Here is a 25,730-nt window from a genome sequence, read left to right as displayed (position 1 = left end):
GCATGAATGAAGATCATCTATATAAAAGAGCAGCGAAGGTGACCTGCTTCCTCCCACTCAGATGCGAAAGCATGGTCCTGATCCCATACTGGCACGTGTCATAAGCATGGTGGTGCCAGCTGGTTTCTCCCTGAATGAATGCTGCTGCCTTGCTTCCTGCTCTTTCTATGGATTTGACAGCCTGCCCCCTGCTTGGGCTGAACAGCTGGGCAGCACTGATGGCTGCTTTCCAGTTGGTTTCATACCCTACCTCAGCAGTAGCTTCATGCCTCTGGTAACTCATACACATTTGTTGTGCTAGGAAAATGTGTGGGAACCTGGGGGGCTAAAAGGTTCCTCTCGGCTAAATGAAACAATGAGCTGCCGTATTGGTGTAACCCAGTCTGGGCTCCCAGGAGACTCTCACAAATCTAACAAACACTCAAAATGCTGGAAGCAAAACTAACTTCAAATCCTTGTTCCTCATTTGTTTCTAAAAATACTAAAGTTTTTCTACTCACAAAATAGTAACAACAAATAGCAACAAAAAATAGCAGCAGGATTCTCAAGCTTAATTTATTAAATCAGGAAATTACTCAGTACTCTCCTGAGCAGTCTTCGTTTTTTCTTCCCCTTTTCTTGGTAAGGCTGCTGAGAGTACTTTCAGCAGATGGGGAAAGGGTGAAGCACAGAAAGGATGTTAGAGTTCAACAGCAGCGTGTTGCTTATGTCCCAGAGAAAAGGGGGGATATCACCTCGGGGACTTGAGCTGAGCATCCACATTATGATAACACATTATATGGTGGAACATTCAGATCCCAAGCCAGGAGATGGGAATGCGACCAGAGTCACTCCCAGGTGTGGTGCGAGGATGTACGGCAGCCAAGAGGAAGGGAACGCTTTTTTCAGAAGCAGAAAATTCTCCAAGCACCATCTGGATTTGAATAGAAGATACTGTTTAAAGGAAATAACGTGTAAACGATGGTATTACCCTTTGTATTTTACATGCCTTTCCGCACACATCCTTTTTATAACACACAAACACACACACACACACAGGTTGATGTACTTCTACCGCTTACAAACCCATTCATAGGCTGTGACTTTTTTTAATCTTGTAAAGTTGTGAGAAGTCTCTCAAGCTGTGAGGAAGAGAGAATATGACTAAATGAAAGAAAAACTGGGGGATCCCCATAGACATCTCAATGTGAGCTGGGAAAGGAGGATAAGTTTGCTTTCCTTAGTCAGCATAAGTAATCCATTAGCTTACAATGCAATAATTAGCGTGATCGACTCCTGTGCAATGGTTTATGGGGAGGAGGTGAATCTAAAAGCATAAAAAGAGTACAGCGCTACACATTTTTAGCCTTTCCTTCTGGTGCATCTGTAGGACTTTTGTGTAGCCTTTGGTCTTAAAAAAGCTCAGCCTGGATGCACCAGGGGGAATGTACCTGTACCTCACTCCTTTTCAGTAAGTTCAGTCCTGATGCATATATATGTGTGTGTGTAGGCTTGAGACCTGCCATGACAAAGACTATCAAAATAGAGCAACGGAGAGAAAGGCAGGGCATCTAAGAAAACGGTTTTGCCCTAGCTTATGCCAGTGTCACTGCAGCGATGACCCTAGACTCTATTTCCTGCTGTCTAGCAGCTAAATAGTGGCAGAGAAAAACAAAGAAGCAAAACCAAGTTGCTCTTTTTGTGTTTGCTGGTTGTAGCTGAGAAAGATTTGAAGCAAATAGAAGCAATTTCCACAGTCTGGAGAAATTTCATGCTTGCACAGAGGTCAGGTTGCACACTGCTCTTTGCAAAATTGATTCCATGAATGTCATCAGACGTACATGCACATCGGGTTTTGTGTCTGTTCCACCACCAGCATTACCAAACTACTATATCTATGTTGGTGAATATCCAAAGTGTAACAATGAGTGGTAGCCGCTAATCACGGCACTTAGGAAGTGGTACTCATTTTGAAAAGAGCAGACTAGATCTGAAAGACACATCCTCTCCTCACCATCAGCACAGCAACAAGGCATGCCGGCATTTACTGTACAGTGATCTGCTTGAGCAGATCTAGTTTTGCGCATTCATGGTAAGGCAAACTGCATTTTACTTTGCTGTTTTCACAAGCAAAGACTCACCCAGAAAAATCTACTTGAGTTCATACAGGTGGAAACCAGAATAGGACAATTCAGTCATTGCAAGTGAGTGGTAGCTGTGGCAGATAGGTGATAGGAGCCTTCTTTCAAGATGTAGAATGAAAAATCTATCTGTCATTTTGTAAAGAACCTGTGGCCAGACTACCTTGTACAGATGTGTGTAGTTTAAACATGCAGAAAGCTCACTGATTTTCACATCAGCATGACAGACCCTCTCACGAGACATTTACTTAAGAAATTTGCTCTTAATCACATTAAAAATTGACATCAATCTCAAAATTGAGAAGGAAAAGTCTTTCCATGAAAAGAAGAGTATTTTCTATTTTTCCACTATTAATCTAAGTAGAAGGGTATATGGCTCTGTAAGTACAGGGTCAAAACCACCTCAGACAACACTGGTCTTCAGCATGATCAATAAGTGTACACAGTCACCTGTAAGGAACAACAGCAGGAAATCCAACCCCCAGGCAATGGGAAGCCTATATATGAAATCCAACACGTGTATTATTTATTTCTGTATTAAACGTGATAATCAAGATGGATGAATGCTGGAACAGTAACTTTGTGTCATGTTTATAGCCAGGAAATAAAAGCTATTATTTAACAACACACTTATTTATTCTATATGGCAATGCAAACACCTATTTATGACCAAAATTAAACGTTACTGTATAAAAAATGGTGAAATACACCACAGTCTTTTTGTTCCATGTATGTCCTTCAATTGGAAAAAGCAATACTCTTGGGTATCTTAAAAAATACTATCCCACTGCTGGGATGTCAGTGGGGCTTTGTATATATAGATTTACCTTTCTCTTTGTGCAGGGCTTTATGACTCTATATGATAACACTTCAGGGAAAGCCTGAGCCTTGGAAGGGGGCAGAGAGGAGACAAAGAGAGGGAGATTTTATTATAATGATCAAAAAGATACACTGCTGATGTATCTCTGGATGCTGCAACCTCAGCATGGGAGAAAGAGGAATACCTTATACAAAATTATCAATAGATGGAGACCATCAGAATGTATTTTGGAGATGGCGATGGCTAAAATTTAATCATTGTATCAAAAGTTAACTATCCATGACTTTTCTGGCAAACATTTACACTCATTTGTTGAAGAAATTAAAACAAGACACGTGACACATCAGCTGGTTAATAGAGGAAGTTGCCACTTGCTATTAACTAATAGCAGGCAATGCTAGTGGTAACCTGCAGCTCTACCTTACTCAACTAAATATTTTCCTCCTTTTTGCACTAAAAAAGCAAATGCATAGACAGTCTTCAGTCATACATTTTTTTTTTTCTAAAATCTTGTTTTCCTAGTTTGTTTTTGATTATTTTCTTTAGGTTATCACCTTATTGTTTTGCTATGTCTACTGGAATTTTTATAAACTATTTTAAAAGACTTCTGAGACGACATGTTGTTGGAGGAAACTGGAATATTGTTCTTTGCCCGGATGTTTTAACACAGCTAGCTCCCTTTTATGTAGATCTTGAGACAGAACAGGTTAACTGCAGAAATGATGCCACCACAGAGGAAGGGAGATTTCCTAAAGTGTGTTTCTAACACATGTATGTCACTACACAGGCTGTTTCCTGGCTCTAGGAAACATCTAACTAGGTCTTGCCATTTCAGTGTTTCCCAAAGGTTTGTGCTTTTGTTGCCATCAGCCTTGCACAGGAACCCTGGTATTATCCTAAAAAGCCCTACTTGGGACTACCATGTATCCATTATTTTAGACTTGGTTCTCTAGGAAAGCTTTCAGCAAGTTTGTACTCTGCAGTTGAATGTATGCTTGAAGATTAGCTTGGGTGAGATCATAAAACATTTTGGTGGAAAATGAATCCCATGTTATACAATCAATATCCTATCTCGCAGAGCACAGTGTCCCAGAGGACTGGGCAAAGAAGCTGTGTGTGTAAATTGTTTTACATCTATACGTGAGAGAGAAAAATAGTAAATCGGTGATCTTACAAAGCCATGTTCTTTTCTTGGTATTTTAATTATGTATTAAATGATCATGTGAAGGCTTCTTTGCTCAAGATTAAGGTTTATGTTAAAAAGTCACATGCATCCTAAGTCAGGGACCCCTGCTGATCATAATTTTTCTTTTATTTTAAAGCTGTTTTGGGGGAGATGCAGTTAACTGAACATGACTTACACAAACTTTGAAGTCAATAAACTGTATTACAATAGTTTTTTTTTGTTTTGTTTTGTTTTTTAATTTGTTTTGGTGGCTGATTAGTGAAACATATTCATTAAGAGTTAATGCTCTCCAACACTACTTACATGACTCATTACCATGCAGAAATCCCAGCTTAGTTCTGAGGAATGGGAGAATTTTGTAACAATATTTGCTGTCTTGCCATGTAATGTCAATTTTGCACCTTGCCAGTTGCAATAGGGGCATACAGAAATCTGTAACAGGAAACAGATAGACAGTTGCAGGAGGAAAGGGTAGAATTTTATTTTTATATCCTTAAAAGTTCAGAACTACTTGAGTGGCTTAAAATCCGTGGTAATATATAGCTTTATTTTCTTCTTCCATGTGTTTTTTTTTTTTTTTTAATCAGTGAATGGATGTCAAGGGCAGGAGGCCACTGAAACTGCATCTAAAAATGAACTGTGTGGAGGATGAGCATAACAAAATTTGTCATCAACAAGTTTAAGTTGGCAAATAATTTGAAGAAAAAAAAGCCAAAAGGCCAAATTTTAATGTAATCTTCATTATACATCTCTAACCTTCAATGACAACCTGGAAGGTTGTTTTCAGCTTAAAAACTGCTTTCTGAGTCATCACTCTCACTGATGGTGTGACACTACTATTCTGAGTCATCTGCATGACAGCCTGACTTACTCAGGGTGGATATAGTGCAGCAGAGTGGGACAAATTTCCCCATGTATTTTTCTCCAAGAATGTCATCCTTGGCCTATTATTATGATGTCTATGCCTAATGAGCCATTTAATTCCTACAGCCGTCCCTGAAAAGACGTAGAAGGCAATGCAAAGCCTGGCACTGGAATAAGTGACACAGGGAGCAGAAAATCACCCTCAGCTCACTCTGCTTCTGCACAGACCTGCCAATAACACCTGATGCAAACACAATCTGGGCTGGATCCCAGCTTGCAAACTAGAGGTGCTAAACCTACAGCTTGTTTTCTTTAGCTTGAATCATCTAAGTTTTATGAAGAGAAGCATATTTAGGTTATATGAACTGTATTCTAAAATGCAAAAAGAATGGTTTTGTCTGCAGTCAAGCCCTCAGAATTTAAGAAGTGCTCTTGCAGAAAGAGTTCTTCCACTTTCTACATACAGACTATGGTGACCAGTCTACGGTACAACTCTTGGTGACCATATTGTTGCCTTTTTTTCTGGGTGGGTTGCCTGCACAGTCTTTAATCAGTATCTACAAGAGCAATGGCACAGACATCTCATTGTCCTCAGTGTGCACCTGGCAGCAAATAGGTCGTTACCTTTAGTGTGAATCTGAAGGGAGGGCACAATACAGACACTGATTTTCACAAATTGCAAGAAGAAAGTAACGTGGGACAATGAGATCTTCCAACCGTGAGAACATGCTGTGATCTGCTGGTTAAAACTGCAACCACGGGAGGAGAGCTACGTGCACAGGCTCAGCCCAGCCACTGCAGGTATTTCTGTGGCTGAAGCTGGGACAGGTGCCCTGTAGCCAGGTCTCTCCAGACTGACCTTGAAAAGCCATTTTCTTGGCCTGCCTGTGTCAGGCCATGAGACCATGATCAGAGGAAACTGCAGTGAGCTTCCCAGAAACAGTGACACAGAACTACATGGCAGTGTGAGATGGGCAGTTAGAGCATCTGCTTTCCTGACTTACAGGTAGAAGATACCTTTAACACTTCATCCCTATGATCTCAACCATTAATTTTCAGCTCTGTTTAAACCTGAGTTAATAATTTTTTTTTTATGGACAGCAATTCGTCTCTATCTTGGATACAAGTTTATGTTCTTCCACAAAGACTGTAACCAGAATAATTAAAAATGACTCTCCCTGTCTGACACTGACAGCACTGTGCTTGCACAGACTGGTGTTGTCGCTTCGGAGTCACACAGCAAGAACTACTGCTATCATCAAAGCTGCCATGTCGTTGTTAACTCACATAATTACATTTGTCTGCTTAAGTCCAAGAGATAATTCAGTTTGAAACGTGTGCTTCTCATCTCCCAGCCTGTCCCCCGATGGAGTGCTGTGGAATAATTTCTCCCTGTGGCAAGCAGGGGAGCCCCTGGTTTCTGCACTGCTCTTTGAGCCACCTGGGAGTGCTCCATGTTGAAGTGCCTCACCTTGCACCACTACCTCAGTCCCACACCAGCCCTGTGTTATTCCTGTTAGGCCCTGTTGTAGGCTGTGGGAGCATCCCTGGGGACCAGCACCATCCATGGTGCCTTCCCCAGCCCCACAGTGACAACTGCTACAGAACAACACCACTGGGGAAAGGCAAGAAAGCCTGAAACAAGGACACCAGGGTTTTAACAAACCCACTTTCCTTTTCCAAACTGTATTTTGTAGAGGGTAGGGCACAAGCAACAGCTCTGGAAAGTGAAGGAAAGCAGTGGGCCTGATGCCTGCTCTCTCAGGACCGTTCTCCGGGTTGGACGTTGTGGCTGGACATCTGCAGAGAAACCCTCAGTAAGCGAGGCCAGAACCGAAAGCCATTTCCTTAGCAGTGTGCCTTGCAGGGCAGGACCCTGTTCCTTCCGCCCACTCCTTCTATAGGGACCGGGGCCTGGCCCTATGGAGAAGCTGCCGCCAGCATCAAGCACAGGCTTCCTGCCCCCAGCCCCTCCTGAGCCTCTTCTGCTTGGTGCTCTCCATCATGCTGCTGCGTGGTTAACAAGAACCTGGTCAGAGAGTGTAAAAATGCAACAGATCACGACAGAAACAGCCTATAAATAGATGAGAGCAAACAGCCTGGTTGGGAGCCCATTGAAGTCAGTGGGAAAACTCCTGCTGTCCTCAGTGGGCTTTGGATCAGGCCCAAAGACTGTCTGGCTTTAGATAAGGACTGGTGTGTGTCAGAATTGTTATACCTAACCTGAGCAGCAGCCAGGATTGATTACACATTTATTTATTTATTTTTACTGAATTAGCCCAAATTATCTTTCTAGATACCTAGGATACAATACCATGTCTTACAGTCAAGCCCTGAAACAGTGAAACCCGGAACATGCAATTAACATCCTGGACTTTGTGCCCTCGTTGCCTTGTTTGCTGGAGTACAGGAAGGGTTTAAAATGTTCTTGCCTCTATGAAAACAAAGGCTTTCACTGATATGATGTTAATTAAAACACATAGCTTATCACTGTCATATAAACTCATGATATTTTCCCATTCAGTTATAGTGTACTCATATTGGTTTCACTACCTGAAAGATGATGTGACTAAATTGTTTTTGAGGACAAAAATGGATGCAGGGGAAGGAAGGAGGAAGAAAACATTAAATAAGCAAACATTTGAACCAGTATCTGCCATTTCATTAACAGTCAGTAAAAATGTTATAATTTTTCCTATTAAGAATGTTTTTATGCTCTTGCATCAGTTCGGTCTGTTTGTAAGGACACCTCTATTTTTACTGATTCTGATGATACTGGGAATGGAGTAGAGCACCTGCAACAGGGTACAAACTAGGAAGCTCTCTAACTAACAAAGGAGGGAACCATTTTTCTGGGCTACCAATACCCACTGAGCTAGGAATGCAGTTGGTGGTGTAATATTTTTGGGCAGCTTCCAAACAATGCTGTGTTGTGGGAAGGAAGTTATAATGCAGTTGTGTCTCTGTTTTACACTGGCTGCTAGGTCAAACAAAGCCCAGAGTGATTTGGAATTCACTTGCTGTGCCACTGCCTACTGCAGCTAGTTTGTGAAGCAGGCTATTGTGGGTGAAAAGGGGAAACAAAAAGCATTTGATCTTTGCAGCCCTCATGAGACAGCTTTGAATTTGTTGTGTTTTTATTTATTTTTTATTATTATTTCCAGACAGCAAAGAAACCAATTAGTATCTGATTATGGATCAATACTTTCATAAATGCTGAATAGCAAATGCTCCCTGGCATCACTTGTTAGGGATGCAAAGAGAAATTATTCAAATCATTTAGAAATTGCTTGACAGTGCTTTTGAAATAAAGGTGCATTAAAATAAATCTGTGTCTAAGCATTGCTTAGCTATGGGATCTATCTAGCAATAGGAACATGAAGACTGCTGTACTAGATCATATTGAAAGTGTTTTAGGACCTGGTCTCCAGCAGTGGCCACGTATGGATGCAGAGGAAAGGCCACAAGTGCAAGCAGGGAGTGTGCCAAGTGGTCCTTTCCTTCATACATCCTCCCAGCCTCCAGATACCCACAGCTGAAGCACTGCTGCAGCTGGAGCTTGCTTGTACATCCTCAGTTCAAGGAATCTGGATATGTACCTCCCCAGACTCATCTAACTGCTTTGTGAACAGATTTATACCAGTGGCCTCCCCAGCATTCTGGGATTTGTATCTACCATGCAACAGGTTTTAGTGACTATAAGAAAATCGTGGCCTTTTGTTGCATTTTCAGTCGTTGCCTGTCAGCTTCCTGATGGTCATGAATTAAAAAAAAAAAAAAGAAAAAGGTGATGGGACAAAAACAACCGTTCTCCATTCATCTTCTTCAGACTCCAAGACCAGGCTGGATGGGGCTTTGAGCAACCTTGTATAGTGGGATGTGTCCCTGCCCATGGCAGGGGGGTGGAACTAGATGGGCTTTAAAGTTCCTTCCAACCAAAACCTTTCTGTGATTCTGATTCTACGATTCTATGATTCTGTGATTACAGATGACTTTATAAGTCTGTATCATATCTGATTTTAGTTGTTAGTTTGTTTAGTTGGATTGTTTTGTTTTGTGAGCTAAAGATGGACAGTATCTTGAAAGACCAAATGATTACTTGATTATTATGCTTCATTTTACCCATCCGTAAAACGGGAGTTCTGATGTTAGGCTTGTTCTTGACATTTTATCCTCCCCTCCACCCTAATGTCTGGGAAAGCTCACCTAATGGCGCAGCTCTTCCTGATATTTTAGTAAACTTCCTGATATTGCGAAGTTAATGGAGACTACAGGATTTTCAGTTGCACAGAACACAGCAGTGCTGTACAGCAAGTGCTACTGTTAACTCTGTTTTCATGCAACAAGCTTAATAAATATGGTTAGGAAGAAATAAAAAACTGTCCTGAACAAAGATCTCACCTTTTGTTGTTCACTAAAATAGTGGGAAGAACTGCATGTTGATCGCTCTTTTACTTTTTCAACTTATACAGGCAAAGCACAGAGCACACCAGGACAGAAGTGCCCATGGTAGATGTAAACACACCAGCCACGTGCAGAGAAGGAATTTGAACAGCCCCTGCTGAGCTTAGCGATCTAATCACTGAGAATGTGGCCTTGTCTTCTTGGATCGCAGACAAAATCCTTGTTACATTCCCAGGATGGTATGTGAGTCTTAATGGGAAAACCATCTTTACAAAAGGGAGGGGGGCAGCTTTTTGAACGTCACATCTCAAATTCCCTGTGGACCAGAGCAAAACCTTTTGCATTTCTGAAATTCTACTTCCATTCAAGCACCTCTTCTAGCATGCTCCTGCACTGCTGAGCCAGGCTAGCTAAAAGAAGCTTCCTCCCCTCCTCTCCCTCTCCAGAACAAGATGATGTGAAATAAAATCAGGAAAAATTGCATTTTTTTTTAATGAATAAGGCAAATATTAGGAAAAGATTTGAAAAGTTATCTTGCTGTCATCTTTCAGTGAACTTCTATCTAAAACAATTTGTTTGTTTTGTCACTTTAAACTCACAAAAATGCACTGAACAGCCCTGCTCATTAACTTCAGTGAAATACGAGCTAGCTGTAATTACTTGAAAATGACATGATTACCTTTTCAGGGCTAAAGCACATCCAGCAACAAAGGAAATCCCTGCCCAAAGCAGTAGGGAGGTACGTGAATGGGGCAAGTAGCAGACTTCTGCCAAGCGAATACGGGGTCATCCAGACTGCTCGTGTCTTCCTCTGCCATGACAGCAGTGGGCATGCTCAGATCTGAAACCAGCCATTACAGTGTTTCTGCTTTAATTTGTTCTCAGTTTGATATTTTTGGCATGCCTCTTGAATTGCTTTGTTTAGGTTTTAAATGCAAGTGCCTATGCTCTTGCTTTCTAAAAAAAAATTGCATGACAGCAAAAAAAACACAATTGTTTTGCAGAAGTTTCATTTCCCACCAGACATACTGCTGTGCCCTTAGCATCTCCCAAAGAAGCACCTGCAGTGTAGAGTTCATAGACTCATAAAAATCAGAAGACCTTTTGGGAACATGCAGACCCTCCCAACTACTCTGGAACCACATATGAGAAAAGGTTGTCTACTGGTCTAACAAAACAGGGCAATGTCTTTACTCCTAGCACATAAATCAAACCAGCCTGACATATATTACGGTCATTAAAAACAATATTTTTATTTACCCATCATAGCAGTTTAATGCTTAATTGCTTAGCTGGCTTTTTAAACAGTCATGACTGTTAGTGGTCTGGACGTAATTTCTTTTGCAATAAAAGCTGATCTAGATATCAGTCCACTAATTGCTCATTTACGTATGCACCCCTATTTCCCCAAACTAGGAGACTGCCTGCAATCTGCTCCTGGCCCATGCTACCCACGTGAACTATAACGTGAAAAGTGCCTGGGACACCACCATGACTGCTGGACAACAGAGGCTATACAAGAGGACTTGGTCTGCTGCTGGTTCATTTACAAGCACAGATATTAACTATTACATAAATGCAGATTGTCAAGAAGGTGGGATTCCAGCCCACACCACTTCTGTAAAAAACATAGGCCCTTTTTTCTCTTTTTTTTTTTTTTTTTGTTGTCAGCAAAAAGAAACATCTGTGCGTTGTGTGTTGCAAGCAGCACCACACTGCTGCACACCTCCGTCCTGCTTGCTTGCAGCCACAGGCACTCCCAAAAGTAACACCTGCCAGGAGCAGGCAAAGCCTGCAGGATTATCAGCTGGTCAACTGGAGTGAAACATTTGCTGAGGTGCACACACCGTGCTCCCTGGCACGCCGGGGCGCTGCGGACCTGCTCCTCCTTCAGCAGCTCTGCTTTGAAGTTTCCTGCTGGCCACAGCACTTGGGAATTTAACTCTGAAGGAGATAGGGATTCTAATCACCTGGATGTGAATCCCTGATTGCTTCGAAGGATTCAATTAAATACGCCGCACAATAAAAATGCATGCATAAGAGGTTATTTGGGTTTGGCACCATGCATGGGACTAGAGTCCAATTACGTCTTTATTGCTAACAACGTCTGATTATAACACTGTCTTCATTTCACGATGGCTATTTCACAAGCTTTCTTTGTATTAGCTAACACGGGGGTGTCTACACCACAAAATGGAGTTTGATGCAGAAATCTTCAAAGCACTGCTGACCAAAAACTGAATTTGTGCAAAGGTGTTCAAAAGGCAGATTCTGATTCAAAGGACACTGATGTGCAGACAGAGCTGTGGTGTATTTTTGTTTTATTGTTGTTGCTGATGTGTTTTTTTTATGCCCACTGATGTTAACAGGCATCAGTTAACACTGATGTTAACAGTCCAATAATCAAAGAAACTTCTGGGTCAGGATGAAGGCCGTGACACTGTGCCTAAGGAGAATAGTGTGCTCCAGTCTTGCAGTCAGATGAACACATTGATTTCTGAACTTTTACAGGGAATAACAGCATTTGGATCTTAGGTTGCCTGGTGTTGACTGAGTTCTGGATGAGTATGACTTAAAATCATTTAAAAGGTTTTAAAAATGACGCAAAAGAATACATGCTCTCCAAACATTAGCGCAGGGTCAGGTAGACATGAAAAAAAATGGAATACTCTTTCAAGGCAAGTCTTTTCTGCCCAGTCACTTCAGATAAATTTAATTTTCCAGTATCGTGGAAATCAATTTATAGGTTCCATTCACACATTATAAAATATTCTTGAAGTTTTTTTGTTTGTTTGTTTGTTTTTTCTTTGTTTGTTTGGTCTCATTACAAGTAATCTAACTGTATAGAAAGCAGTAAGTATGGCAGTGCATGCTTGACAGTCAAATCCCACCGGGCACAGATTTGCTTCATACCTGGGCTTTTGGCTTCTCACCACTTACGGGATGACTGCTAGCATTTACCAAATAAGCCTTGAACTTAAATTACTATTTAAATTGAGTAAGAATATAGCATACAATATAGCATACAGTTAGAGGTAGATGTCTTGTGATCCATAAAAAGGTAGCAGACATCTGTGTTCATTTCTTTATTTCTGAAAAAATATTTAATACCAAAAGAGTGAAGGCTGTTTTCAAGATGGTATTGCAGCAAAAGGATGATAAGTTAGGAACTCTTCTGAAGTGTGTCACCTGTGAATTTGCGTTACTGCTGTTTTTATTGTTTTTCAGCTGGCATCTGCTAGATGAGATTGTAATACCTGCCATTTGGCCAATATATTTTAAGATCTAAAAAATATAATTTAATCTTACATTTCAAAATGATTCATCTTTTGATAACAGCTTTTGTTTCAAGACACAAAATGTCTGTCACTTCTTGATGCAAGCAAGAAATGGTCAAGCTTTCCAGACAGTGCCAATCAACTTAATTACACTGAATGCATTTAATCAAGCCCCCCGGTAATTACTGGAGCATTCAGATCATCTACAGGAAGTCAGGCTGCATTGATACTGCAAGAAAGGACTAAGTGTTTGTTTGAGGGTATCCATTATTTGGAAACAGTAACTTTCTGGGAATGTTTTTCCAATTTTTGTATAACTACATATGTTGAAATTTTTAATTGTGCACAAGCTAGACTCTGATATTTTTCCTGATATTTTTCCTCTGCTGATGCAATACAGAAGCTGAAGGGGGGTAAGGCCATATAATGAGAATGTTTGGAAAATATTTCAAACATTTCTATTAGTGCTTTATTTGTGCTTTATATATTAAATGAGTATAACCTTACACAAATATTGTGAATGCTCCCCAGAGACCACTTTATTCCTGGATTCTTTTAATCTATTGTATTCTTAATCTTCAAGCAGTGTAAAGATCATGAGGAATGTACTTTACTTTCATGTGCTTATAATTTGCTCCATGTGAATACAAACATTGTAGTTACATGGGTATTTCACAGTGCAAGATGTTCTTTGTAGAGCAGTGAATAAGAGCCAGAAGGGTGACAATGAACATTATATTTAAGTTAACTGAACCTCCATATTATAAATGCACATATTACAGAAAGTCTTGGCCAGGTTGCAAGTTTTACATGTGCCTTCAAAACGGAGAAGTTTGTCATAAACATTTAAATTAGTGGGACCGGGAAAAGCAGAAAGCATTACCTTTTTTTTTTTTTTTTTTTTTTTTTATTTATAATGGCCAGCTCCATTTTGCAATACCACTCTCAGTGCAACAAGAGAAAACTCATGAAAAAAAAAAGTCTCTGAAAATTAGAGTTGTGCGCTCAAATTCTTAACTTTCTAAAACAACACATCATGAAAAACTAGTTTTAACTGCACTAAAATTGCTGTTAGTGGGAGCTGGGCACATAAATTGCTTTGGGTAACAAGTTGCAGGAGCCTACATTTTGTGACTTAAGAGTTGACCAGCATATGCTGTATGGGAGATATTTATTCACAAACCTCACCCAGGAGATAAATTTATGTGTGCAACAGATACAGAAATGTGTATTTGTTTTGGGAAAAGCCAGGTCAAAGTCTGCACTGTTCTACGATTATAAGTTGGATCTTTGCAATTGTCCTTTGGTCCAAAGGGAGTCCATTGCAGTTTGGAAACTGAGCATGAGAATGCTTCTCCATGTCTAAACCAATAAAGTATTGAAGTATTGTCTCAATGGTAAATGATAAGTTGTATTTATGTGTCTTAATTTTATTTAGGGGCTTTTTTTAAAAAAATGTATTTATTGAATTTACCGACTATCTTGTTGGCTTTGAAATTAGCCAGATCCATAGTTTTCAAAATGTTAAGGAATTTCTTTTTAAATCAGAAAGCTTAACTTTTACTGCATTAATTTTAAAACACACCTTTCTGTTTTTATTCTGCTTGGTGGTGTTCCAATTCAGCCCTTCTGCAAATGCAGTTTGCTACTACAGAGTTACTGAGCTCCTGCTAGCAAGTTCCTTCCTGATCAGTGTTGCTGCAGAGTTTACTTTCACTGAGGAAACTTATAACACCAAATAGTTAATCACAAGAAACACAAGTTTTGCATTTAGAAGTCCTCTTTAGAGTTTAGCTGTGTAGCTGTTGATCCAATCTAACGTCACTGACCTCTGTTCTTTTGAGTACTGGAAAGACTGCTTCAGAATCTGTAAAAGAGTGAGCAAATATTTCCTTATATATGACACTATATATGACATATTTTTGCATGGGCTGAATAGAAGCTTACTTCAGGAGCACCTTTAAATGCACTACAAAGCATCAAGAACACCAGATGTGAACTAGGGCAGAGACACAACTCACCATTGGCAGCTAGATGAGCAGGCAGGCTCTTTTAACCTAGCTCTCATTAGTTTTAAATCCATCTTCTAATTGGTGACATTTGTGTCTGCTACAACATGGCAGCAGCAAAATCAAGCAAAGCAAGAGGAGGCGAATATGAGGAGTATAGGGAAAAGGAAATCAGAGATTGTATCTGTTGATTTTTCTCTAAATATGGCAATTCTTATACAATAGACCATCAAATGTAATTTCCTATGTCTTAGAGGACAAGCTGTACATTTTTTAAAATAGTTCAAAAGGTTTACAGATTTGAGCTCAGGGTGTGGTAGTGGTAGGAGGGGGCCAGAGGTGCTGCAGAGGAGAAGAATGGAGTCCCGGATAACCCCCTCCCTACCTGCAACAAAAATCCCTTGGTCCAAGAGATTTCTGCCTGTTAGTATGAGATGGGCTGTTAACTTGGCAGGACTGGGCCCATTGCAGACTGATGACGAAGACGTCTTTATATAGCAAAAGCGAAGTAGATCTGCAATTTTGTACAGCGACAGTAGAGAGATCACTTGCCAACTCCACGTATGGGAGACAGCATTTGACATCAGAGCTGCGGCACTCTCCTCGTGATATTCAACATCATGTGCTGTGCATAGGAGGAGCCAGCAATATCACAATAGTAGTCTGCCCTTTGTTGTTCTTTTTCTTCTCTGCTTGAAACTCCAGATGTGCTTCGGTCTGCCCCTCCATAGCCTTGCCTGGGTCTCACAGAGCACTGCTCGAAGCTCACCTTCAAACTGAGGACCCTTTATTGACCAGGAGTGAATATAGCTGGTGATGGCTCATTTCTTTTGTTGCCTTGTTTCCAAACACTTTTACTGAGTGAATTCAGAAAGTACCAAGAAACAATCCGTTCAGCGCTTGATATTCTGCCAGAGTCTGCCTCCCGGTTGCAAAACCCTTAAGAAACCACTGGGCAGTTTTTGGACTCTGCTAGGTCAAAGAAGAAACACAAAGGATTTCCAAAGTACTAAAACAACCTTTCTCCCAGTACTTGAAAGGTTGTTCTTTTTTCCTCATCTGGTAATACTTGCAGAGTATGTAGTAATAGGCTTGAACTGGCTATTCTTGCCTAATGTCGCTAGGACATTACAGTACTGAGAAAATCAGTGCAATTTAATAGAAAATAGTGTCAGCTAATTAACAAAGGGCTGTCAGTGACAGGCATACTGATTCCTTCAAAAAAGCAGTCTTGAGTGACTTCACTGTTACATACATCCCCATACTCAGCTTTGGAAATGCGTTTATCTCAAACAATTTTTCTGGGTGAACCACCCATCCATCAATGAGGCACAATCTAAAAGGTAGGGGCTTTTTTTTTTTTTTTTTTTTTTTTTTTTTTTTAATGGAGACATACTCAGAGACATACTCACAGTCCTTGCCAGCACATAAGTGATTGAAACTGACAATTTGAAATATACACATCAGTGATATTTTCCTCCCAAATGTCAGGCTCAAACAGTAAAAGGGATGTCTAAGGGATTCTGAGCCTGAAATGTTGCCCAAGTTTTCTGGCAGTATCAGCCAGTTTAATAAAGACGTAATAAATCTTTTCCTGCAAACTCCACTTCCTTACATCCATATAGCATGATAGCTATGGAAACACTTCTCCCATCCAGCAGATCTCTCCTTCTGAAATAACAGAAAGTTTTAGACAAGGACCAATATGGAGAGAAAACTTTCCATATTTATTGTGGTAGCTAAATAAATAGCTTGTAAGTTTTAGACAAATTGCAAGCTGTCTGGAAAGGCAGGAAGCTGGGAAACAGAAGATGATCGGGTATTCTTTTAAGTTTTAATAAGCTATTTTTCTCTGTTTAAAGGAAGGTGGGATTGAGGAAATGACCAAGAAGATAAATAAACCACAAGTTCTGAGAGTCCTTTGGATATTTGTCTGTATTTCCAGATGCCCTCAGGACAAGAATTCACCTGGATTTGAACAGGCAATTTCTCTGTCCTCAACAGCCTTGTGCTGATTTGCACAAGGTGAAAAGTTGGCTTCCTACTACCTGATGTAAAGGGAAAGGAAACAAAGAGTGAGCTTTCCCTACCAGCAGGCTCCTCTGACTTACTGTGACTTCAAAGTTGCAGCAAGCACTTTGAAGGTGGCTGGGAAGGTTTCTCAGGCAGGAGGAAGTTATGAGTAACACCGATGCACAGCTAGATTAGTATATTTGAATTCAACAGCAATGGTGCCACATACCAGCAGGTAAGGAGAAACGTGTATCAAAGCACAAACACTGGCATGCAGAGAAGGTTCAATTTACTCACAAGGTCTTCCACCACAGACACGTACACCACCTGGAGTTTTTCTGGAGTGGCTTCATAGCACTCACCAGTCTAAATGAAGGAACAAAGCAAAGCAAAGGTTGTACTGTACATTTTATGCAAGAGATAATCTTGAGTCAGAGTGACGGTGGTGTCACCGTTTATTCTGGGAATGGCCTACTCTTTTCAGATTTACAGAAATAACTTTCACTATCAGCTTGCACAGTGATGTTATAGACAAGTGGGAAGAGTAATGAACACTTGTTTAAACCTGTCCGGTGAGACCTTCTATGATCTGTCCTTAAAAATCAGTAAGGAGAAGGCATCCACACCTCTAAGTCGCTATCTTGGTGAGAATAATCAGGATCATGCAATTTTATAGCTGGAAGAGAAAATATTTAGCGTGAGAAATGATTTAGCAGAAACATTCCAGAACTATAACCTCACGCTGAAATGTGGAACAAGAGAAATTTATTGTTGGAGACAGCTCAGTTACATTTGATGGATGATAGGCCTTGGTAAAAAGTCATGAAAAAGAAGAGAAAGATAATGAAGCAAATTGACCTGAAAAAGGATGCACTCTTAAAAGAGAAAAAAAAAGATATTTTTTCACAATGCAGTCTTTCAAACTATTTTAAAACAAATAATTTTGAGATACTGATTGGAAACAACTGACAGTATCAACAGATGAACATGTCATCAATGCACTACAATTCAATTCTGTGATTCTATTAGTGATAGGACAAGTTCTTATACTAAAAGAGACTAGGTTTAGATTAGATAGAAGAAGGAAATTCTTTACTCTGAGGGTAGTGAGGTACTGGCATAGGTTGCCCAGAGAAGCTGTGGATGCTGCATCCCTGGAGGTGTTCAAGGCCAGGCTGGATGGGGCTTTGAGCAACGTGGTCTGGTGGAAGGTGTCCCTACCCATGGCAGGGGGTTGGAATTAGGTGGGCTTTAAAGTCCCTTCCAACCCAAACCATTCTATCATTCTGAGACAGTTACATTTCATGGCCACTGAGTGATTCCTGGAAGAAGTTAAAATGTTATTGTAAGAGAATTTCTGCAGCTCAGATGCTGGACTTTATTGAATTCCAGTTCACTGAAAAAAATGATTAGCTATTACAGAACAAATATATATCGGGGTTGTAGAGCAGTATGGATAGGAACAGAGACCACAAGCAGACCTAGGGTAGGACCCTCTTTTAAGAAAGAAACTAAATAAAAGCCCAAAAGACCAAAAGACATTGGACAGAGATACAGAAAAGTCCTATATCAAGCTTTAACAAAGGGTAGTCATGGGGCCCGTGCAGAGCCCACCTCCTCTGTGAGAAACTCTGAACCAGAAGATTAAGGAAGAAAATTTCAGACCTGGTAAAAGTGTCCCAGAGATAGGACAATGTAGAAAACAGCCCTGAGAGACAGAGAGGAGCCTTGTGGAGCTCATTTTATCTGCTTACTTCAGATTCTCCATACCCACAGCTGAACCAACAGTCATGTTCTCCAAAAGGGCATGAAAGAAAGAGAAAACTCATGGCTGGAGCATGAGTAGTAAACCAGGACAAGAGGCCAGGAGTGGAAGAACCAGTGAATAGCCGAGGTAAGCTCGATGGACAGTTGCCTGTGGCACATTTTTATCTTGATAACAGTGGGAGAACTGAGTGTAACATGCCTGAAGCACTGACTCACAGGCGTCACCACTGAAAAGTAAGAGCAACGGTCAGCAGGAATATCACAAAAGATACAGCCTGCTATGCTATGCCCATCAGGAAGCATGCAGACAGATTCTTCTAGCTGAGAGCACTTGCAGAAGCATCTGAAAAAATCCCTGGCTGAGGAAAATATCAGGGCCCTCACTTACTATTGAAATCTTCCATGAACCTTTTCTGTGTGAGAAAAAAAAAATAAAATCTGTACATTAAATATAGAAGTCAAAAGATGTCTTCTGATGGATTGTGCAAGATTATCAGAACCTAAAAGTCAGCTTATCTGTCTTTACCTGTGAAATTAATAATTTCATATTTTAATTTATTATGAAGACAAAGAGTGATATATTCTGGCCACCGTGGTATATTATATAACTCTGAACAAAGTTTCATCTCCCTTTTTTGAGTCCAAAACCTGTAACGCTTTCAGCATTATGTTGCTAAAAGCCCCCCAAAATATTTCATTCAATTACACTTTTGCAGGTAAATTAGGATATTTCCTTTTTAGTGATTCATTGATACAAGCCTTCTCACATGCCCTGCAAACACAAAAATTAAATCTCCTTTCCTCAATGAACAGATCAGATGGCAACAAGGCAAACAGCTCCTTAAAAAAAGATTTAATAGGTACTGGCAAGAGAGGAAATCATCAGGAAATGGATAGTTCCTCATGCTCGTGAATGTGTCCAAACAAAAATGCATCAATTATATCCACTATTCTTCCATGAGAGCATTTTTAGAATGTTTATTCTGAGCAGATCAACAGTATTTAGAAAAAAATGCATTGTATTTGTTCATTTTTCTCCCAGGCTTTCACTTAACAATGGGCGACATGAAGGTTTTCCTGAGTTCAACATTTGCTTTCCAGATTTGTGAGGTTCAGATAGCTCGGAGCCATGATGTAATCTTAACTATTTCCCCCTATTCTCCATTAGGCCATTCCGTAGCTGGAGGCGTATTGTGTTGTATTGATAATCCCCTTGAGAAGACATCAGTGAAAGCCCAGGGGGTGTGGTGGTCCGAAATGTGGAGACACAGAGATCCTCAGCATGAGGACACCACCTCACACTCCTGACGTTTGGCGAGAGAGCAGTAGGAAGCTTGGCACGTGTCCTAGCCCAGGGGCCACAACTGCATGGGCATGACAGGGAAATGTATCTTGGTCCCTGAAGACCACTGCAAGTACATGAAGCCTGTTATCTCTACTGATAAAAACAAAAATAACAAGTTAGGCCCTCCCTTTATAAGACAGATGAAAAGTGCATGAATAAGCTACCTTTCTTTGGGGTATCCAAGAGTGGGCCAACTCTGAACTACACCTGCTTCAAGTTTTTGGCTTCTCCTCAGTTCTGCTTTTATTTTGATTTGGTTCAGTTTTAAACTACTTTTCATCAGTCAGGCATTTTGGCAGGCCATTTTAGCAATGTTGCTCAATACTCCATGCAGAGATGGCACACAATTATATCTCAGTTTGCTTTTATTCTTAGACATACCTCGTGGAATTAATTTGCCTTATTATCTTGATGGAAGTTGATTACACATAATCTAGTCAGTTGTGCTCTCTAATAAGCAGGGGAAAACAGAAAGTGCTAGGGGACAGCTGATCTCGTTCGCAAATGTAAGGCCATTGGGATTCTGCTCCTTTTCCTACAGAGGGAGCCTTGGTGACTGTGTTGGACTTAGGCTGAGGCAATTTCTGTACCTACAGTTGGATGAAATACATTCCCACCTTGAATACCATTTTGAACCACCCTCCTGAATCCCATCTGGGGCACGAAGCTGCTTATTAAAGGCTCATTAAAATATCCTGTCTTCTTTGCTGACGAAACAAAACAGAAAAGGTCATCTGATAGTTATTTTAAGTAGGTTAGGGGTCACAAGATAGGAGAAAATACAATCAGCTTATAGCAGCATTCTCATGCCTAGCCTACTATTTCCAAGTGCATTGCAAAAGTCTAGAGTTTTCATAATTGGGTCACAGATGACTAAAATCAGTTACAAAGGTTAATGCCTATGACAGCTCTTACTTGTAGTGAGTCTCAAATCATAGATTATTTTCTGGTTCTGCAGTAACAAAACATTATTGTAAAGTACACCGTATTACTTTGGGCATCTATTGTTAGATTTCTTATCACCTGTGACACTGATGGACTTAGAAACACAGACTCTTTTTTTGTTAAGAAAATAGTGTAACTACTGCTAACTCTTCATCCCTCCTCTGCAATAAAACTTCGCCATATTTAAGCATCATTTTGTAAATTAGCCCTGACATATAATTGTCATAATTATTGTTGTGTTTTAGAAGGCACGTCCTCTTGCTGTCAGCCTTTCAGAGACGCATCCATCCACCCTTTGACTCATGCAGTTGGTGAAGAAATTTGTCTTCAGTGCATTTCTTTGAGGATTTGTGAGCCCGGCAAGAGGAGGAGAAACATAACATTGCTTGGACTGTTTTACAGAAGGACCATTAATTTCTGTGTTGTTTGTTGTCTTATGAGTTTTTCCTTGCCAGTATTTAGACATCAAGGCTATAGCTGCTCTGATTACACATTCTCTATAACAGGCAAAATGTAGGTAAATTAACTTCTTTGATGGTTTTACCACAAACTGATTCTATTTACTTCCATGATAGCTTGATAAGGAAATTAAAAGTCTCCTAATTGTATCTCTACTAAACTTAATTTTTTGCTTTACAACTGATGACCTAATAGCTCTAAATTATCATGCATGAGTGCCACTACAGACAGCACATACCTGTAGCATATACTCAATGAAGCAATAGGAGTGGTCAGAGAGCTGGTTACCTTCTGCTTTCCCATCAGGGTTGAAGGACACTTCCCCAGTCTGCCTGAGGCTCCTTGGTCACATAGCCAGAATCAGACCTCAGCACTATGCTGGGAAAAAAAAAGGAAAAGTAAGCATGGGAGCAGGTAAATATGGAGAAAGCTGCAGAAAGATGTGGGAAAATGGGAAGGGGCAGTACTATTTCAGAAATTTCTAGCAGTAAAATGGAATTTGCAATAAGAAGAAAATTATCTCTTGTGCTCTTTCACAGGTTTAACATGTGAAAGCTCTAACCCGCTTAGCTCTAGAGTCACCTCTTCCATGCTCTCTCCACAGACACTTATGTCTCCTTCTATCTCTGCACTCAACATTCCCATCTATTAGCCATGAAACTTGTCTCCCCCCCAGGGGAGAGAGCATCTGCTCCCCCCGCTAACCCCAACACACCCTCCCGCCAGAGAAATGAAGACAGAGGAAGAAGGCTAGATCATGACCTGGGTTGCACTTTATCGTGAGGCGAAGAAACGAAAGCTGAATGGAAAACAAGGATGAATAATGCAGAGGCATGCTGAGCAGTGATTTCTGCTCCTGTCACAAGCAAGGATTGGGTCTCTGCTTCCCCGTCCAGGAGCAGTTATCCCTTACCCACCTGACACAGGGTTTTACTTTGCAGCAGAAACACAGGAGACATTTGAAATACTTCAGCACAACAGAAACAAAATGAGGTTAATAGAAAACATTGCAAAACGTGGTAGTACTTGTAAAGCTACATAGTTTGGTGGGCTCTGTAGATGTTAGCTAAGCCTCTCAAATTTCAAAGACTAGCTTCTGTTTCCAGTGGGAGATCACAGCACCCCATAATCTTCGAAATAATCCATATGAGAGGACTTAAAGCTCCAAGGGTGTGTCTCTGCCAATTCATTTAAAGGCTCAGCATGTGGTGTGGCAGTTTGCTGCAAAGGTCAAAGAAATTGGTCACTGAAGAGGGATTTCTAAAAGCAAAAGGTAAAAAGGTACATACAAAAATTGCATCATATTTTATTTTATTTTATTTTATTTTATTTTATTTTATTTTATTGTATTGTATTGTATTGTATTGTATTGTATTATCTAATTTTTTTTCATACAAAAAAAAAGATTCCACCATTTTCTTTTGCTCAGAGTTGGACTGCACATTGTGGCATAGTTCTTTTTGCCATAGAGATCTTCACTTCTTCCCCTTTGGGGGCTAAATTCTGTTACTTGAGACTACTTTGTGTATGTTAAAATTATTCACAACTATAGGAGAGGACAGGGGAGGCAGGCCTGGCCTGTTAACAGGCTAAGGAAACAAGCTGCCCTCTTCTATTAGTGTTGCATTCTGTTCTGTTCACCAGGCTAGAGGTTGTAAGAGCGCTCCTTCCTGCAGGATGTCCAAAAGGATGTTTCCATCTGGATGCGCTATAGCACTCTGAAAGCAAGCTAGGCAACAAATAACTGTATAATAAATGTTCCCATGTATATTTCCTTTCTTGAGACAAAAACTTTTTTTTTTTTTGCCTTTCTTTAGAAAAAAAGAAAACATCAAATCTCCTCATTTACAGTTCTTTCAGTAACAATTCTACATCTCATTGTAAGTAAGATTTTTTTTAATTCCTAGTGACGTTCTTTCTTGCCAACATGGAGACAGTTTACACTACTCCCTCCCCAAATGTTCCCTCAGGAACTCCTTGTACTTTCCCTTAACTGTTCACTACATTCACTGGAGCCTAGCTGCAAAAAATGGCTCAACTTTGCATCTGGATTTCCAATCAGTCACAAATTCATGGCTGTTTTCCCAGATACAGAGCAATTAAATGAAACCTGTAAAACCCATTACCAAAACCTCTGGAAACATCAGTCCACCCAAACAAAAATCTGTTCTTAGAATTTCTCAGTCCAAGCTTTCAGGATTATACTGGGATTTATAAGCATTTAAGGAGAAACCACTCCCAAACTCACCTGATGCCTCTTTCCCTCTCTTTTCTAACTCACTAGTATTATGGTCCATTTTATTTTATTGTTCTTTACTTATGTCCCACTTCCCCTTGATCTGCACACATGCTGAACTGACTTTGGGAGAGACTTGAGGTGTCCGGCAACCCAGCAGTGGCAGCTGTAGGCCCCATCCTTCATAGCCCAGTAAAACTCACAAGGGTGTTGCTTTGCATTAGCTGCCTCACCAGAAATGACAAAGTGCTTTTAGTCTCTTCATGCTTGTTAACAAGGTCAGCACATAACTGCATAGTTTGATTAACACAACCCTGTAATGTGAACAAAAATAATAGTTGTATAGAATTGTATCTCTATATTAAGCTGACCTGTTTGTTATAAGCTTGAAAAAACAAAAACAAAACAACAACAACAACAACAACAACAAAAAACATGTTCTTTTTGTGCATTATTCTCTCTGTAGGTATGTGCTTGCCTGATTCACTTTCAGCATTTACTTTACTTATATATACTCCAAACAAGCAAGTGCACTAGAGGGTCTGACACCCCTGTACAGTGAAGAACTAAGAAAACAGTTGAACTCTGGAGAAACTATCTGCCTTCATTGTTTTTCAATGTGTTTTGGTTATGGTTTGGTTTGGTTTCTTTGGCAAAGAATGTAATAATGTCTTCCCTTTTTATTCCCAGGTCAACTCCTGTTAAATAATCTGCAGGAAAGGCCACAATTAAGTGATATTCTTCTTAATGTGTTATAGAAAACAAGAAACTTACTCCTCTCTAAAAATATCCTAAATAGAAGAAGGTGGTGTCTGTATGATGCCATGTTCCTGTTCAGTCTATTAAACCTTCTCTGGGGATCTATTGTTATGGTTTCAAAATCCTAATTAGTCTCAACAGCCATGTCAATCAACCAGCTGCAAAACAAAATGGTTCACCAATGTTACTAAGGCTTTCTTCTTTGTCATTATAGTCTGAGGCCTGGGATGACAGAGTCTGGTTTTGCAGCAGTGTTCACCTTGCAAGCTTACAGCTGCAAGTTGTGTCTAGATAAAGGGATGTGGGCACTCAGTCACATCTTGAGTACCATCAGTTTTGTCCCAAGAGGCATTAAGTTCTCCCTAGACAGTGCTTGTTTCCCAGAGCTTGCAAATGCATTTTTTTTTTAATTTCTAGATTTCTCAAGTCAAAAAGTAGCTAATTTCTGATCTCACTTGCACAACATGCAATACATATCATCCCTCCAGAATTTTCAACAGCATACCCATAATTTCTGTTGCAACTTCTGTGGTGGTACTAGTCAGTAAAAAACTATTAAAACATACCTTCCATTCATAGTACAGCAACCAACTCTCTGAGAATGAGTTTAAGCATGCCACTTTAAATAACATTCCCTATACCATTTCCCTACATGTAATAGAGTGATAGTGATGAAATTTTCCTTATATGTTACTGAAGATCAAAGAAAGAACTGCAAAGAACAGCAAGGTGTTATTATAGAGCAATGTAGATAACATGAAGAAAGACATCCACATTTCAAGCTATGTAGTATGCCTTGATTTTTAATTTATTTTTTTTTTTCAGCCATGGAGTTGTAAAAAAGGGGGATTTTTTATTGAGATTAATTCTGATAAGGGTCATAAAGGCAGCATAAGGAATGGGCAAAATAGTTTGGTACCATTAATTTACCATAAACTCAAAAATATTCACCAATTAAGCACCAGTACATCATGAAACATCTCCACCTATAGTGTTCCTAAGACCATTAGCTCCAAAATATTGCCTGAATTGGGTATAATACTAATTTATGTTGTAAAGAGGTGTCTAAACTCAAACCAACAAAGTAGATCTGGCTTGACAAGCTGGTTAATCTGGTCCAGCTCTGCCTGCTTTCTTTCCTAAGACTCCCACAGCGATAGGAGGGCACTGCACAGAGTTACATTTGCATAAATTCAAGTCCGAAAGACATTGTGATGCCAGGAGGAGATGAGGTGAATGACCGTGCTGTACTTGTGCAGGCTGCTCTACGAAGGCTGGGTACTAAGGACTTAGTCTATCCACTTTATTACTGTGGTTTGTATTGCATTTAAGTTTTTAATTAAAGACAGCTCACACCTTGTGAATAAGACACTTTTTCAGCACTTAGTACAGAAATGGTACAAATTGTACCACTCACATTTGCAAACCAACGCCAGAAAATTTGCAGGTCTCTCAATGTGGAGAGGAGAAAAACGATTCCAAGTACCTAAAAATGGGGTGAATACAACCATTATAGCATGACCTG

At 40.1% G+C, this 25,730-nt stretch overlaps 2 long non-coding RNA genes across 2 annotated transcripts; one reads left to right on the top strand and one right to left on the bottom strand.

The window, feature by feature from the left end:
- Positions 1–10,449: 10,449 nt before the first annotated feature.
- On the bottom strand, positions 10,450–24,143 carry LOC137851236 (uncharacterized). The gene is made up of 3 exons (XR_011093088.1): positions 22,128–24,143; positions 16,992–21,588; positions 10,450–14,539 (listed from the first exon to the last, which is right to left on the bottom strand). It is a non-coding gene; the product is annotated as an uncharacterized lncRNA (long non-coding RNA).
- Positions 22,413–24,392, top strand: LOC137851235 (uncharacterized). Its single transcript, XR_011093087.1, has 3 exons — positions 22,413–22,483; positions 23,028–23,090; positions 24,137–24,392. It is a non-coding gene; the product is annotated as an uncharacterized lncRNA (long non-coding RNA).
- The last annotated feature ends 1,338 nt before the right edge of the window (positions 24,393–25,730 follow it).

The sequence above is a fragment of the Anas acuta genome, chromosome 2 (genome assembly GCF_963932015.1).
Source record: "Anas acuta chromosome 2, bAnaAcu1.1, whole genome shotgun sequence".
Taxonomy (NCBI): domain Eukaryota; kingdom Metazoa; phylum Chordata; class Aves; order Anseriformes; family Anatidae; genus Anas; species Anas acuta.
Note: the sequence above shows the minus strand (reverse complement) of the source record. Positions and strands in the feature narration are given on the sequence as shown.